The sequence below is a fragment of the Carcharhinus amblyrhynchos genome, chromosome 15 (genome assembly GCF_965287045.1).
Source record: "Carcharhinus amblyrhynchos chromosome 15, sCarAmb.v2.hapA, whole genome shotgun sequence".
Lineage (NCBI taxonomy): Eukaryota > Metazoa > Chordata > Chondrichthyes > Carcharhiniformes > Carcharhinidae > Carcharhinus > Carcharhinus amblyrhynchos.
This window is the reverse complement of record NC_137338.1, coordinates 56,040,909-56,055,506: the sequence shown is the minus strand read 5'-3', so window position 1 is coordinate 56,055,506 and position 14,598 is coordinate 56,040,909. Positions and strand designations below refer to the sequence as shown.

Here is a 14,598-nt window from a genome sequence, read left to right as displayed (position 1 = left end):
TAGACTTTTAATTCTGGATTCTTTGATGTATACTAACTCAAATCTCGAATTGTAATGGCTTTCAACTCACTATTGACCATGAGTCAAGCCAAGAGCAGCAGAATATTAGTGTAGATCCATTCAGATTAGAATTGAAACCAGAAAGAAAGCTGCATGTTTCAGCAGAATAAACTAATCTGCCATAATCTACCTGGCAACAGTGCCCAGAAAGACCCTTCCCAAACCTCCAGGTCTTTGGATTTAAGCCAGAGGGTAAAAAATATGAGAATAAATGTAACAAAGTGACCTGAATACAAGGATTCGTGAATCAGAGATGATCTGAAGAATGGTGAATTTAGTACATAAATTCATTTAATGGATATATATTTTAATGGGGGCCGGTTAGCTGGTTTGTGGTGTGCAGTGATGCCAGCAGTGCTGGTTAAATTCCCATATCAGCTGATGTTATTCATGAAAGCTCTGCCTTCCCAACCTTACCCCTCAACTGAGGTGTGGTGACCTTCAAGTTAAATCACCACCGGTCAGCTCTGTCTCAAAAGGGAACAGCAGCCCACGGTCCACTGGGATTGTGATGACAGGACGTGGTACGGTGGCACAATGGTTAGCACTGATGCCTCACAGCGCCAGGAACCCAGATGGCCGTGGGTGGCTGTCCGTGTGGAGTCTGCACATTCTCCCCATGTCTGCGTGGGTTTCGTCCTGGTGCTCCGGTTTCCTCCCACATTGCAAAGATGTGCAGATTAGGTTGATTGGCCATGCTAAATTGATCCTTGGTGACACCAAGGATCAAAGGAGGATACGTGGGGACACAGGGATAGGGCCTGGGTGGGATTGTTGTTGGTGCAGGCTTGATGGGCCGAATGGCTATTTTCTGCACTGAAGGGATTCAATGATTTCATTGTAATAGGGAAGACAGGGCTGTATATAACACCATCAATCATTGAGGAAGGGCTATAGCCAGAGACAGAATTCGGAATCACAATTTGAAAAGTAAGCAATGTACCCAAGACTACACTTCTGAGCTATTGTTGAAGTATTTTGCAATTTATATAAGACTCAACAGAGCTGTTACACAATCTTGAGATGTGATAAGTGGAGAAGATCCAACAGTCAGGAAAGCAAATCTCACAGATCCAAGTAACACAGAAATCAACATCTGATTCTAGAAAGCACAGCCTTCCTCAGAGAGGCCTGATCAATCTGAGCAACTCCAAATCAATGAAAAGTACTGAACAAATACAACTTTCACGCTAAATTCTTGTGTTAATTAAAGGCTTTCTTAGGTGCTATTACTATTTGTTTAGGGTTGTGGGGATTGGCATTCCAACAGAGGTCTTTAAACTCTGTGAACCACTGTCTCCCATTTATCCTGCTTCCTCTCATTGTTCCAAATCAATTTCCACTCTAGGCTGAAGGCCCATCACTGATGGTGAATGGTGGAATAACTGGCTCTGCACTTACAGCTACAAACAAGTAGGAATCCAATGGCAAATCATAAAACCCTCAAGGATCTGGGTTCCCAATCCCATCCATCCAGATCATTATTTCAAGCATACTTATTATCAGTAACACTCTTTCAGGCTTTCAGTGTATACTGAAAAGGAATAGGATTGTCTACTACAATTAGAATGGATTGTAATGCAAATACACCAAGTGATCATCCACTAACATAGGCGAGAGCATCAGTCTTTCTCTTTCAGGATTACTGCTACGTTGGCAAAATGTGGCAGGCATTGGAAATCTGAAATAAAAGCAGAAAATGCTGAAAATGCTCAGCTGGTCCAGCATTGTCTGTGAAGAGAAACAGTTAGCGTTTCAGATGAATGACCTTTATTAGAAGGTGATTAGTGTAACTACCCTCTTAGTTCATCTTTTTAAACTGCATGCAGAAATTGTTCAAAACTAAACTATTCTGAAGTACAGTGATTACTACACATGTTCTCATTAGTATACTGACAATTTAAAACTTGTCAGGGACTTTGCATTTTGCTAAACCTGTGTGCCACCTAATTACAATTAAAGGTGATTTGTTTCCTGCATTGTGCAGCTTCCACAGATTCACCTTGATTTGCTTCCCCTGATAAAGTCTTCGTCAGTTGTCCAGCTTAGACCCAGCCTTCAAATCAGGGACATCTTTGATGGCCTACAAATCAGGGACAAAGTTCTGCTTTATAAATTGCCTTATGTCAGAATTGCTGTGACCATTCATGAAATTCCACGGAGTGGGGGGGTGCTCATAAAGAGCTCATCAGCTGTCCTAAATATTTATTCAGTGCAGTGAAATAATTAATTACCTTTTAAACATAGTTGCTCTGATATTTATCACTTTAAAAAAACCTGTTTACTAAGACTTGATCAGTTGTTCTGGGGGAATGTAGAGGCAGGATTGGGCCATTCAGCCTTTCGAGTTTGCTCCACAGTTTAACAAGACCAGGGTTGACCTCATTGTGGCCTTAGCTCCATTTTTCTGTCTACCCCCCATAACCCTTGACTCACTAGCCTAATAAAAATCTTGCCAACTCTGCCTTGAATAAATGACCCAGCCTCTGCTTTCTGGGGAAGAAAATTCCACACAGTAACAACCCGTTGGTTTCTCCTCATCTGTGTCTTAATAGGGAAACCTCTTATTTTCAAACTATGTTCTCTAGTTTTAGTCTTTCCCAGAAGAAGAATGATCCTGCCCAGGATCATATGTTTCAAAGAGATTACCTTTCATTCTTCTAAACTCCAGTGGCTGTAGGCCTAACTTGTTCAACCTTAATTTCTTCACGAGACAACCCCTCCATCCCATGAATGAATCTGGTGAATCTTTTCTGAACTTCTAAAGAAATTATGTATATTTATCTAAAAATAAGGAGACCACACAGTACTGTAAATATGGTCTCGCCGATGCCTTGTTCAGCTGTAGCAAAACTTACCTACTTTTATATCCCATCCCCCTTGTAGTAAACAACAACATTCAATTTACCTTCCTAATTACTTCCTATGCCTGCAAACTAACTTTATGTAGTTCACATACCAGAACCCCCAGATCCCTCTGTATCATCAGGCTCTGCAGTCTTTCTGCATTTAAATAGTGTGTTGCATATCTACTCTTCCTGTCAAGTGAACAAGTTCGCATTTACCCATGTTATACTTCATCTGCCTCGCTTTTGCCCATTGACGTAACCAGTCTCTATCTGTTTGTTGACTCTCTACTTTCTCTTGACAACTTACTTTCCTACCTACCTTGGTGTCATTAGCAAATTTAGCTACCATATATTTGGTCCTTCCATCCAAGTTGTTGATAAAGATGGTGAATATTTGAGAACCCAGCACGGATCATATGGCACTCCACTAGTTACAGCTTGCCAATCTGAAAAATACCCATTTATCCCTACTCTCTGCTTCCTGTTAGCCAATCAATCTTTTATCCATGTTAATATGTTACCTCCTACACCGTGTGCTACACCATTTGTCCCACAAATACCCTATGAATCATTTTCCAGGCTATTTTTGCCAATCTGATTTTCTCAGTCTACATGTAGATTGAAGTTACCCATGCTTATTGTGGGACCTTTCTTACACAATCCATTTATTTCTTCCTGAATGCTCTGTATTACAGTATACCTATTGTCAGGAGGCCTATAAACCAATCCCACAAGTGACCTTTGCTATTTCTTTTCTCTAGCCAAAGTGATTCTACATTTGCTCTTTCAAGCTAAGGTCTCTCAGTATTGTACTGAACATATGCCATTCTTCATTAACAGAGTTATACCTTCACTTCTTCTGAGCTTCCTGTCATTCCAATATGTCAAATACCCTTCAACATTTGTGCCACACATGTGCCCAGCAATGTCTATCTCCAACAAGATACAATTAAACATTACCCTGGACATTCATTGGCTTTACCATCACTGAATTCCCCCACTATCAGCACCCTGGGAGGTTACCATTGACCAGAAACTGAACTGGACTAGCTACATAAAGACTGTGACTACCAGAATAGGACAAAGGTTAAATATCTTGCAGCAAAAAACTCACCTCTTGACTCCCCAAAGCCTGTCCACCACCTACAAAAGCCCAAGTCAGGGGTGCTTTTGGTAGATCTCTATTTCCCTGGATGACTACTGCTCTAACAATACTCAAGGAACTTAACACCATCCAGGACAAAGCAGTCCACTTGCTTGCTACCCCATCCGCAAACATTCATTCCCTCCACCACTGATGTACAAGAGCAGCTATGTATTACATCTACAAGATGGACTGTAGGAACTCACCAAGGCTCCTTAGGCAGCACCTTCCAAACCCATGACCACTGCCATCTAGAAGGACAGGAGCAGCAGATACCTGGGAACTCCACCACTTGAAAGTTCCCCTCCAAGCTACTCACCATCCTGATTTGGAAATGCATCATCATTTCTTCACTGTCACTGGGTCAAAATCCTGGAATTCTCTCCCTAACGTTCCTGTGGGTGTACCTACACCTCAGGGACTGCAATGGTTCAAGAAGGCAGTTCACCACCACCTTCTCAAGAGCAGTTAGTGATGGGCAATAAATGCTGGTGTAGCCAACAATGATCACACCCTGTAAATGAATTAATAAAAATACCTAATGAGGTCTCCTTTAGAGGCCACATAAGAAGAGTAAACCACAGCTTTCCAGCTTCAAGCTATTTCATTATATCAAGAATCCAATGTTACCGTTTTAATTCTAAGTGCTGAACCTGGGTGCAATTCAGATCCGATTTGGAAACCTGTTCCCAGGCACCCCCATATGCATTTAGAATGAAAATAAATTGTGAGTCTGAATCATGCTGTGGATGGGGCTTATCGTGCCTGAAACGCTGCTGCTCCGATTGGAGCTCTGAACTGCACGTGCACAGCAAAAAAAAATTGAAAAACGTGCCCCTGCCACATCACTCACAGGCCGCAAAAAGTGAATAAAGCGGCCCGAGGGCGATGGCCCCCACAGATATTGCCTCACCCCCACAACATAACTGTCCCACTCCCATCCCCGCTACCCAGACCGATCATGACTCCCTGCCCCACTCACCCCCTTCCCACCCCCCCCATTGATCACTCACAGAGTGGCAGCAGACACCCCCGTTTCCCCCCACTAGAGAATGATCTGGCCTCCCTCCTCTCCCCTGCCCCCCCAGAGAGAGTGATTACCTCCTCCCCCCTCCCCACCAGAGTATGATCGGGCCTCCCCCGCATCTCCCCGCCCCCAGCAGAGATCCATCTGTCCTCCCTCTCCCCCCACCCCCAGCAGAGATCCACCTGGCTTCCCTTTCCCCCTACCATCAGAGAATGCTTGAGCCTCCCTCCTCCCCACCCCCATCAGAGATACATCTGGCCTTCCTCCTCCTCCTCACCAGGAACCATCTGACCCGCTTCCTCCTCCCACCCCCCCATCAGAGAATGATCTGACCCACCTCTCTTCCCCTCACCTCCCCACCACCAATCTGAGTTACAGAGTCACTGGGAACTCTGAACTTCTGTCTTCAGAAGCTGGAGCGCCCGAAACAGACCTTTGCCCAGCATGTCTGTTTCACACCGAACGTGGACAGGCGAATGCATGCAAATACATTTAAATTGATGTCGCGCCTGTCTCAGGCGCGGTTTGGATCGAGGCCATTTTTGGGCCTCGGTAAAGTGGGCATCTGTGTAAATGCAGGCGCGGATCACGCTAATTGCCTCACGCCTGACTCTGCCCGAAAATGGCCCAACGCCGTGGCAAAATCGGGCCCCAAATGTTTCACATGGTTAATAACCATTAACTAGAATTTTAACAACCAAGTTCTTGGGAGTGAAATTGGTCAATGGCAGCAGTGTGAAACAGGATCAAAATAAACTGGCAGACAATTTTTTAACCACATGGATCTTCTTTCCCCTGAATTTCACAGGGTGATAGTTCAAACTCTGTTTGGAAATTTGTTTCCTAGCCTCAGAATCACTTGTACTTGGTTTGAAATTAAAAACCATGTCAATATTACTGGAGTGAATGGAAAGCAAAAAGGGTGCAGGCTAGTTTGCTGGCACCAACTTTAAACCTTACATCCTTAAAACTCGTTGACATTTGAACAACTTCTGACAGGAAATCCAATAAATCTTAATTAGATGATGGCAAATATACTTTAATTACAATTGTTTTGTTTACAATATTCAACTCTTTTTACAAATTTAAGCAATTATTTACAACATTAAATATTTAATGATCTTAAATCAACATGAGGTACCTTTGAATCTATGATGGATAAACTTATGGAAGCTTTGGCAAACTATGAAAAATGTAAGCAAAGGTTTAACCTAATGGCCCCTGATTTTGAACTAATAGTTTGGGGTTAGTGCGGATCCAAGAAATCAGGAGGATAGAAGCCAGGCCATAAATTTTCTCTGACTCCTGTTCAAACCTGTCGGGTAACAGGAATTCAGTAATAGAAGACCACAGCTGGGGAAATATGAGAACAAATCCAGCTGTCAATAGGGTGCTGTGGGGGGGAGCATGAGGATGGCAAAGGGAAGGTAGGGGGAACTCTGGATTCGATTGGATACTGAGGATCGAGGAAGACCCAACAAATTCCTCATGAGGCCCAGAGAAGCACTCTTACCTGGTCTATAAAGAAAGCTAAAATAGCATTTGAAAACTTCTTCTTGTCCACAGTCTACCTCCCTGGAGGGATGGCTTGACAGAGAAGATATGATTGCTCCACCTTCCTCAGGTTTCTGACTAATAGTGATTTGAGCCGAGATCCTCCAGCCTTCCAGCCGTGTGTTTCCCACCACTGGGAGGTGGTGCTGTGTGTTTGCTAGCAGTGGGATTCTCTGGTCCCACTGCTGTCAATGGGAGTTTCCTTTGACATCACCCTACGCCAGCAGGAAACCCACGAGTAGGACATGCTGCCGGAGAATCCTGCCAGTATGAATGGTCGGAGAATTCCAGTTGTTCTTTTTTCCCCATATTTTAGAAGGAGAGAAACAAAGATTGAGCAGATTGTTAGAATTTGCTCCAAGTCTTCTCTTGATAATCACTCATTCCATGGAACAATTCATATCTGGTCTTATTTCACTGATACCTTTCTGTGTGTTTTATACATGTGAGGACACACACCAAGTAATAGCACCCGGTTCAGATCACAAGCCGACAGTGACAAATCCCAGGTTAGCTTGATGTAAAATGGAATATTGAACACACTCCTCACTCCAGAACGTGGGGCATTCAGGTCACTTATGAGAGCAGCACTGCCGCTGAGTGAATGCCAGAATCTGACAGAAGGTGCATATAAGATGATGAATGGGATGGATAGGATAGAGGTGGAGAGACTCTTCCCGCTCAGAAAGGACAGTAGGACTAGGGGGCACAGCCTCAAGATAAAGGGGGGCGGTTTAAAACGGAGTTGAGGAGGAACTTCTTCACTCAAAGGGTGGTGAATCTCTGGAATTCTCTGCCCGTTGAAGTGGTGGAGGCTGCCTCGCTAAATATTTTTAAGACGCGGGTTGATGGGTTTTTGATAAGAGAGGGGATTAAGGGTTATGGGGAGAGGGCGGGAAAGTGGAACTGAGCCACGACAGATCAGCCATGATCTTATTGAATGGCGGGGCAGGCTCGAAGGGCTGGATGGCCTACTCCTGCTCCTATTTCTTATGTTCTTATATTCATTGACCTGAAACATTGGGCCCAATTTTAATGCTGTCCAAGGCAATGGGTTTTGAGTGAGCTCAAATCCCACTCTACACCTCTGTTTTTGCTGAGTACTTGCTGCATTTTCTGTTTGAATACTGCTTACATATACTGTTGCATTGGCTCAGACAGCTTTTTGAGGTGTAAATCTGATGAGGTTTGAACATTTTTAACTGATGCACATTAACGGCAGCCAAGGCTTGAAAGAATGTTTGCAGCCAAACTGAGCAGCTAACTGACAAACCTGAGCTTTGTCTATTGACGGTGTTGGGTTAGTGTTAAATTAGAATTCACTGGCCAAAAGGATGGTGGAAGCAGACTCAATCGTAATTTTCAAAAGGATATATATTCATAGAATCACTACAGTGTAGAAGGAGGCCATTCAGCCCATCGAGTCTGAGTCATAGAGGTTTACAGCATGGAAATCTGTTCTTTGGCCCAACTTGTCCATACCACCCTTTTTTTAAACCCCTAAGCTAGTCCCAATCGCCTGCATTTGGCCCATATCCCTCTATACCCACCTTACCCATGTAACTATCTAGCTGCTTTTGAAAAGACAAAATTGTACCTGCCTCTACTCCTACCACTGGCAGCTTGTTCCAGACATCACTACCCACTGTGTGAAAAAATTGCCCCTCTGGACAATTTCTCTCCCCTCTCACCTTAAACCTATATCCTCTAGTTTTAGACTCCCCTACCTTTGGAAAAAGATACTGACTATCTATCTGATCTATGCCCCTCACTATTTTATAGAACTCCATAAGATCACCCCTCAACCTCTTAATGCCAGGGGAAAAAAGTCCCAGTCTATCCAGCCTCTCCTTATAACCCAAACCATCAAGTCCCGGTAGCATCCCAGTAAATCTTTTCTGCACTCTTTCTAGTTTAATAATATTCTTTCTATAATAGGGTGACCAGAGCAGTATACAGTATTCCAAGTGTGACCTTGCCAATGTCTTGCACAATGTCAACAAGACGTACCAACTCCTATATTCAATATTCTGATCAATGAAACCAAGCATGCCAAATGCTTTCGTCACCACTTTGTCCACCTGTGACTCCACTTTCAATGTGCTGTGAAACTGTACCTCTAGATCTCTGTACTCTCCCCATCACCCAACCATTAACTGAGTAAGACCTGCCCTGATTTAGTCTACCAAAATGCATCACCTCGCATTTATCTAAATTAAACTCCATCTGCCATTCGTCAGCCCACTGTCCCAATTGGCCAAGATCCCATTGCAATTCTCGATAATCTTCTTCACTTTCCACTATACCACCACTCTGCACTGATTCTCCAACAGAGCATTTTACGCAGATTCAGAAAGGGATAAATCTGGGAACCCTATTTAATGGCTGGGATTCTCCGACCTTGCCCACGGCTGGGATTCTCCAGTCCCGCTGCTGTGAATGGAGATTATCTGAGCACCAAATTCTGTGTTCTCGCTGGCAATGGTGGCAGCTTGTATGACATCCGAGAATTCCAGCAAACAACTCTTTCAAAGCTGGCACACACATGATTGGATGAGTGCTCCCATTCTGCACTGTATTATCCAATAATAGATGATCACTACAGAGAAGTTATCAGTGTAATCTTTCATCATAATTCACCGACAAGTGTCATTTATTCTTATCAACCATCTAGTTCCACTACTTCAGGGTGGAGCTGTATGGTGAATCCAGATTGTTTTGACTGTAGAACCTAATGGATCTCTTAATAATGGACAATATTTTCTTGAATTCAATTCAGAGTACCGGGCTGGTGGGCTGAGAGTTCGAAAGCTATAATTCAAGCCAGGAGTCACAAGGATCATGGCATTGTGGATTCTTTAATCAGGCACATAGGATAACAAACAAATCAGACACATTAGCAAAATGACATTCCATTCCCATATTTGTAGCTCTGTGCCTGCTTGCTGTGAATTGTCTGTTTCCTGTCCCTTGAACTAGCAGCATATATTACCATTGCACAAGAACTGGAATAAGTAGAGTCATCGTTCAAGGTATCAGAGCTCAAATGCTTATGCAGAAATCCCACAATCAGCTTGCTCCATACTGTGTCTCACTTCCATCCAGCATAATTATTTTGTGGAAGGGATAGTGAATAATTCTGATTGGAAGGGCAATCTCTAAACTGGTCATCTTTTGCTGTAAGTGCAACTGATCAAATGCTGTTTTATAACTTTAATAAATTTTTTACCTGTGAGGTAAACATACCCTTATTTTCTCTTTGGGGAGAGAGGGAGGTTGGTGCACAATTTAATTAAGTATGTGGCCCCTTTAAATTTTTTTGCATGGTTGAGCATGTTCAGTCGCTTACAAAAGCAATCAAGTGTGTGAGTTGCTGCATGCATATACATGCAATTTCAAGTGAAGAATGTCTAAGCAGCTTGGCTAAGAGTCCAGACACCCATAGTTCTGTTGAAACCACTGTGCTCAAGGGGAAGCATGCTTGATTGAAAAATCTTTCTCTTAGATCTATTTTCTCAATTGTTTATTTACACTAAATAGAGAGCTGTCAAGTGCTTGCAATTACTGCTGTTGATACTTTCAAGGTGATTGACGCTACAATAAAATTAGTTTTGTAAAGAAAGTTATGAATGAATTTTTTAAAAGGTTTTCCATACCTGCCATTGCTACCATAAAGAGCTCATTGGTTCTGGACAGAATGTATACTGTGTAAACAAGCATGGAAGTTCCATAAGTTGTAACAGAGGGTAAGAAAGGTCATTGGGGGTGTGGAGCATAGGTTGGCATGGAGCATTGAGAGGCATTGGTGGTAGGTGGAGAGGTATAGTTTGGCAGGGATGGGGCACAGGAAGTGTGTGAAGAGAGAGCAGTGAGGGCCGGAAGGCTTTTTTTTTGCCTTGCCCGTTTTATTACAACTCGGGCTAGTTGAGCCTTTTAACCAGCTTGCCTCGGCATCTGGCAACCCCTGTTTTTCTGCTTCCTTGCTGTTTCTGGGGACAGCAGGCCTGAGTCCAGTTAGCACCTGTCCCAACACCCTCACCAACAGCACCCCTCTTCCCACCCCACACACCCAGGAATGAAAATCTTACTCCAAGCTGAAAATTTAGCTCTTCCTGGCTAAGTGAAGCAAATATCGTGCCATTCAATGACATCAGAAGCCCACCTTTCCTGGTGTGCTCTCTGACTTTGGTTTTTCCCTTTCTCTTCAGTTTGAAAACATTTTTGCACTGAAAATTGATGGAAGTGTGACTTCTGAATGGTTTGGGGAGCTCTTTGGACACCTGGGACCCTGTGAAGGATGAAACCAGCACCTTAATTGACAAAAATTAAAGATAGAGAAACACAGTGTGAATTTGGATCAGATTGCGTATAGAAAGGAAATAAAGAGAGAGAAAGAAAGTTTGAATTAAGTGAGATAAATGAAAAAAGACACAGAAAGGAAAAGAAAACTAATAAAATTTTAAAAAACCTTATAGGAACAATTTATTACCTGCAGGGGTGAGATTTCACAATTTGAGTTGTTACTAGACCAGAGAGTTTGGGATGGCAGGAACACACGATTTGTCATTCAAAAAGTCCCTAAGCTGTTAAATACTAACCATAATTTTCAGCTATGAGTTTAACTCATATTAGCACTGCAAATACAACCATGTCTTAAAACTCAAGATAGTGTTGATGGTGAGCTTCTGTTGTCGTGATGGTGATGGTCTGACATGGGAACTGCTGTCACACGGAAATTCACAGTTGATAGGGGTATCCCCTACTGACCACAAATTGCTCAATGATATGCACGCCAACAACAGAATGCATATCAATCTTGTAGTTATTTTGCTAGCAAATTCCCTGTCAGTATTATCTGTGGCACTCGAAAAGCAGAGCACAGCAGTATATATCATGTAAGGTTTAAAATGTAATGTCTCCCTTCCCAAAAAAAAACTAAAGACTCGGTGAAGATCTTTACTTTGTGGTGATACCACTTCTTCTGTCAGTCTGATCAATCTGACAGACAAACAGATTCCATACACATTATATTATTATCGCCAGTGTGTTACAATATTGTGAGCAGGTATGGAGTCAAAATTATGTCTCACTTGTACTTGGCAGTAAAATAATTTAAGAACTAGAAACTCAGTTTTCCTTTGCCATGTGGAGGAAACATGTATTATAGGTTTATTTGTCCCAAATGATTATTTTTTGTCTTAGTATTTACATGCAGATTGTTTATTTCTTGTTTTTCTGAAACAATAAATGATGTTTTTTATCCTTCGCCAAACCTGTCATCCAATTTGTGTCTTTAGCGCCCAGTCTAGTGAGGGAAAGAAGTTGGCCATCTACATATGCTTATGATATGTGACAAAGACATAATGATATTTCCAATTTCCTCGAATAAACCAGACATTTAACCTTCCGTGTGGATACTCTGCCTTGTGGTATAGCCGGTCTCTTTTAGTACACAGGTAGATGTGAATGTGAACGTGTGCATGTGGATGTATGTGTGTGCTTGTGCATGAGTGTAACAGGAATTCTGATTCCATTACAGAACTCTCTCTTAGGGCACTTTCCTGTCTAAAGCTACAGAGGCAGCTGTGTAGTTTGTTCACCCCTGTCAAAATCAGGGCCTGGTAATGTAAACCTGTACCAGTCCTTGTTGGGAGTACAGAAAGAAATTAAGCAATTGATCTCGGCTACCAAATGGGACAAATATTTTCCATTGACTAATGCATGATCCTGTAACCTTGGTCTAACAACAAACAGTTAACTGCAATTCAGCTTTAAATACAAGCAGCATACAGAGTGTTGAGAAATATTTTTTGTTTAACAAGAGGAAAAGAAATAATGATAATGACTTGCATTTTTATGGTTCCTTTTACAACTCTGGATATCTGAGATCCAGATTAAACGTGAGCAATGCTTGTGCAGTTCCAATATTGATATATTATATAGTAATGGACAATCAAATGGTATCTCTTTGATGTCACATATAAGGAATTCCAGTCTGGACTAGGCACTGTCACTAAATTGTGCACTTCTAGGTTACACTAATCAAATATCTATCTGAAAAAAAAACAACATAGATAGCCTAGGAGAATAAATGCAGAGGCAGCAGCAAAGTTCTTGTGACTATTAAAACTAAAGTCCTCAAAACTATTCAAATATATGCCTTTGACCGATTTATGACTCTGAATAGGACAATGCCTCTTTTACTCTTACACCCAATGGGCTAGACTGAGTTGAAGTGTTGAAAATATTTTTTCCTGTTTGCCCTTTGCAGCTCTTTCTCTCTATAAAAAAATGATGTATTTGCTAAGTTTGTATCTAATGCTGTGTAGCAACCTATAGTATGTTTCCTTAAAAATTCCATGTTTTCTATGGAATGATTGTTAACCTTTGACACTTGCTTTGGAAAAACAATGGACTGAAATTGGATTTCTGACAAAAAAATCTACTTCATTTCCATGTGTTTTTTTGGTGTCCTTTGTGCAACAAGATAGTGTTTAAAACTATTTGTTTCTCTGCCTAATTCACCAACTGTAATCTTTTTGTCCCCCAGGTAAATTTGCTAAAACAAAAATCAACTTTGTATAATTCCTTTCAATTGAATTGTGTCCTTAGACCCAAAGTTTCATGAATATGTTTGGTTATATAAATAATTTGCTGCTCTCATTGGCAACATCAACACTCTTCCTTCAAATCACTACCTTGTGATGTTCCATTTAAAAATATCGTACAGGAAGCTCTTTGAGAGACTTCTTATACTAGCAGGGTGTTTATGGTATCAAAAATAAATTATGGGTCTTCTCAACTCTGGAAGCTGTCTTCTGGCTTTCTGGATAATTTTAAAATGTTGAGGTAAAAATCCACCCCTGATGCAGCTATTACGATTCCCTATCTGTGTGTTTGTATCTATGGCAGCCATGATAGGGAGATGTGTTGGACTGGGGGTAATACAGTAAGAAGTCTCACAACACCAGGCTAAAGTCCAACAGGTTTATTTGGTAGCACAAGCCACTAACATTTGGAGCACTGCCCCTTCATCAGATGAGTGGGATTTCAGTTCGCAAACAGAGCATATAAAGACACAAACTCAATTTACAAAATAATGGTTGGAATGCGAGTCTTTACAGGTAATCAAGTCTTAAAGATACAGACAATGTGAATGGAGAGAAGGCCAAACACAGGTTAAAGAGGTGTGTGTTGTCTGCAATCAGGACAGTTAGTGAGATTTTACAAGCCCAGGCGAGTCATGGGGGTTACAGATAGTGTGACATGAACCCAAGATCCCAGTTGAGACCATCCTCGTGTGTGGAACTTGGCTATCAGTCTCTGCTCAGCAACACTCGCAGTCATGTGTTGTGAAGCCTGCCTTAGAGAACGCTTACCCAAAGATCAGACGCCAAATGCCCGTGACCGCTGAAGTGTTCCCCAACAGGAAGAGAACACTGTTGCCTGGTGATTATCAAGTGTCGTTCATTCATCCGTTGCCATAGCATTTGCATGGTCTCCCCAATGTACCATGCCTTGGGACATCCTTTCCTGCAGTGTATCAGGTAGACAGCGTTGTACGATTTGCAAGTGTATGTACCGTGTATCTGGTGGATGGTGTCCTCACGTGAGCTGATGGCATCTGTGTCGATGATCCAGCACGTTTGTAGAGGTTGCTGTGGCAGGGTTGTGTGGTGTTGTGGTCACTGTTCCCCTGAAGACTGGGTAGTTTGCAGTGGACAATGGTCTGTTTGAGGTTGTGCGGTTGTTTGAAGGCAAGAAGTGGGGATGGCCTTGGGTGAGATGAAACTCTTCATCAATGAAATGTTGAAGGCTGTGAAGAAGATGTCATAGCTTCTCCACTCCGGGGAAGTTCTGGATGATGAAGGTTACTTTGTCTACCATGTCCCGTGTTTGTCTTCTGAGGAGGTCGGTTTGGTTTTTTGCTGTGGTGCACCAGAACTGTCAATTGATGAGTTGAG

At 42.3% G+C, this 14,598-nt stretch overlaps 1 protein-coding gene across 1 annotated transcript in view; it reads left to right on the top strand.

Moving 5' to 3' along the window:
- The window catches only part of arhgap31 (Rho GTPase activating protein 31), a 99,202-nt gene that overhangs the window by 7,861 nt on the left and 76,743 nt on the right, over nucleotides 1-14,598 (top strand). The window lies entirely within an intron of this gene.